The sequence below is a fragment of the Hypomesus nipponensis genome, chromosome 10, assembly GCF_054491055.1.
Source record: "Hypomesus nipponensis isolate SF chromosome 10, ASM5449105v1, whole genome shotgun sequence".
Taxonomy (NCBI): domain Eukaryota; kingdom Metazoa; phylum Chordata; class Actinopteri; order Osmeriformes; family Osmeridae; genus Hypomesus; species Hypomesus nipponensis.
In genome coordinates, this window is record NC_140370.1 from 1,062,501 (window position 1) to 1,065,000 (window position 2,500).

Consider the following 2,500-nt stretch of genomic DNA (forward strand, 5'->3'; position numbering starts at 1 on the left):
GCCTGGGAATACCAGGTGCTGTATGCTCTTTTGCTCATTCACTTAGAAATTGACATCTTGCAATATGCACAAGTAGTCCTTCATGAAAGGGGCTGGAAGCTGTTTTCATTTTGACACGAGAGAGAGAGAGAGAGAGAGACCACCTTGCATTGTCAATTGCTAAATCTGTATATGGATAAGTAGCCTATGGTTGTCAACTTATTTCGTACGGCCATACCAGCCTGGCAACGCCCGATCTCGTCTGATCTCGGAAGCTAAGCAGGGTCGGGCCTGGTTAGTACTTGGATGGGAGACCGCCTGGGTATACCAGGTGCTGTATGCTCTTTTGCTCATTCACTTAGAAACTGAAATCTTGCAATATGCACAAGTAGTCCTTCATGAAAGGGGCTGGAAGCTGTTTTCATTTTGACACGAGAGAGAGAGAGAGAGAGAGACCACCTTGCATTGTCAATTGCTAAATCTGTATATGGATAAGTAGCCTATGGTTGTCAACTTATTTCGTACGGCCATACCAGCCTGGCAACGCCCGATCTCGTCTGATCTCGGAAGCTAAGCAGGGTCGGGCCTGGTTAGTACTTGGATGGGAGACCGCCTGGGAATACCAGGTGCTGTATGCTCTTTTGCTCATTCACTTAGAAATTGACATCTTGCAATATGCACAAGTAGTCCTTCATGAAAGGGGCTGGAAGCTGTTTTCATTTTGACACGAGAGAGAGAGAGAGAGAGAGAGACCACCTTGCATTGTCAATTGCTAAATCTGTATATGGATAAGTAGCCTATGGTTGTCAACTTATTTCGTACGGCCATACCAGCCTGGCAACGCCTGATCTTGGAAGCTAAGCAGGGTCGGGCCTGGTTAGTACTTGGATGGGAGACCGCCTGGGAATACCAGGTGCTGTATGCTCTTTTGCTCATTCACTTAGAAATTGACATCTTGCAATATGCACAAGTAGTCCTTCATGAAAGGGGCTGGAAGCTGTTTTCATTTTGACACGAGAGAGAGAGAGAGAGAGAGACCACCTTGCATTGTCAATTGCTAAATCTGTATATGGATAAGTAGCCTATGGTTGTCAACTTATTTCGTACGGCCATACCAGCCTGGCAACGCCCGATCTCGTCTGATCTCGGAAGCTAAGCAGGGTCGGGCCTGGTTAGTACTTGGATGGGAGACCGCCTGGGTATACCAGGTGCTGTATGCTCTTTTGCTCATTCACTTAGAAACTGAAATCTTGCAATATGCACAAGTAGTCCTTCATGAAAGGGGCTGGAAGCTGTTTTCATTTTGACACGAGAGAGAGAGAGAGAGAGAGAGAGACCACCTTGCATTGTCAATTGCTAAATCTGTATATGGATAAGTAGCCTATGGTTGTCAACTTATTTCGTACGGCCATACCAGCCTGGCAACGCCCGATGTCGTCTGATCTCGGAAGCTAAGCAGGGTCGGGCCTGGTTAGTACTTGGATGGGAGACCGCCTGGGAATACCAGGTGCTGTATGCTCTTTTGCTCATTCACTTAGAAACTGAAATCTTGCAATATGCACAAGTAGTCCTTCATGAAAGGGGCTGGAAGCTGTTTTCATTTTGACACGAGAGAGAGAGAGAGAGAGAGAGACCACCTTGCATTGTCAATTGCTAAATCTGTATATGGATAAGTAGCCTATGGTTGTCAACTTATTTCGTACGGCCATACCAGCCTGGCAACGCCTGATCTTGGAAGCTAAGCAGGGTCGGGCCTGGTTAGTACTTGGATGGGAGACCGCCTGGGAATACCAGGTGCTGTATGCTCTTTTGCTCATTCACTTAGAAATTGACATCTTGCAATATGCACAAGTAGTCCTTCATGAAAGGGGCTGGAAGCTGTTTTCATTTTGACACGAGAGAGAGAGAGAGAGAGAGAGACCACCTTGCATTGTCAATTGCTAAATCTGTATATGGATAAGTAGCCTATGGTTGTCAACTTATTTCGTACGGCCATACCAGCCTGGCAACGCCCGATCTCGTCTGATCTCGGAAGCTAAGCAGGGTCGGGCCTGGTTAGTACTTGGATGGGAGACCGCCTGGGTATACCAGGTGCTGTATGCTCTTTTGCTCATTCACTTAGAAACTGAAATCTTGCAATATGCACAAGTAGTCCTTCATGAAAGGGGCTGGAAGCTGTTTTCATTTTGACACGAGAGAGAGAGAGAGAGAGAGAGAGACCACCTTGCATTGTCAATTGCTAAATCTGTATATGGATAAGTAGCCTATGGTTGTCAACTTATTTCGTACGGCCATACCAGCCTGGCAACGCCCGATCTCGTCTGATCTCGGAAGCTAAGCAGGGTCGGGCCTGGTTAGTACTTGGATGGGAGACCGCCTGGGAATACCAGGTGCTGTATGCTCTTTTGCTCATTCACTTAGAAACTGAAATCTTGCAATATGCACAAGTAGTCCTTCATGAAAGGGGCTGGAAGCTGTTTTCATTTTGACACGAGAGAGAGAGAGAGAGAGAGAGACCACC

General features: G+C 46.8%; 5 non-coding genes and 4 pseudogenes across 5 annotated transcripts; all 9 read left to right on the plus strand.

Moving 5' to 3' along the window:
- LOC146270438 (5S ribosomal RNA) overlaps positions 1-27 on the plus strand; it is a 109-nt pseudogene extending 82 nt beyond the window's left edge.
- Positions 28-203: 176 nt separating this feature from the next.
- LOC146270439 (5S ribosomal RNA) lies at positions 204-322 on the plus strand. Its single transcript, XR_014767984.1, has one exon. It is a non-coding gene; the product is annotated as a 5S ribosomal RNA (ribosomal RNA).
- A 176-nt stretch (positions 323-498) lies between these two features.
- Positions 499-617, plus strand: LOC146270440 (5S ribosomal RNA). The gene has a single exon (XR_014767389.1). It is a non-coding gene; the product is annotated as a 5S ribosomal RNA (ribosomal RNA).
- A 178-nt stretch (positions 618-795) lies between these two features.
- Positions 796-904, plus strand: LOC146270441 (5S ribosomal RNA; annotated as a pseudogene).
- A 176-nt stretch (positions 905-1,080) lies between these two features.
- On the plus strand, positions 1,081-1,199 carry LOC146270442 (5S ribosomal RNA). Its single transcript, XR_014767985.1, has one exon. It is a non-coding gene; the product is annotated as a 5S ribosomal RNA (ribosomal RNA).
- Positions 1,200-1,379: 180 nt separating this feature from the next.
- On the plus strand, positions 1,380-1,498 carry LOC146270443 (5S ribosomal RNA; annotated as a pseudogene).
- A 178-nt stretch (positions 1,499-1,676) lies between these two features.
- LOC146270444 (5S ribosomal RNA) lies at positions 1,677-1,785 on the plus strand (annotated as a pseudogene).
- A 178-nt stretch (positions 1,786-1,963) lies between these two features.
- LOC146270445 (5S ribosomal RNA) lies at positions 1,964-2,082 on the plus strand. The gene has a single exon (XR_014767986.1). It is a non-coding gene; the product is annotated as a 5S ribosomal RNA (ribosomal RNA).
- Positions 2,083-2,262: 180 nt separating this feature from the next.
- On the plus strand, positions 2,263-2,381 carry LOC146270446 (5S ribosomal RNA). Its single transcript, XR_014767390.1, has one exon. It is a non-coding gene; the product is annotated as a 5S ribosomal RNA (ribosomal RNA).
- Positions 2,382-2,500: the final 119 nt, after the last annotated feature.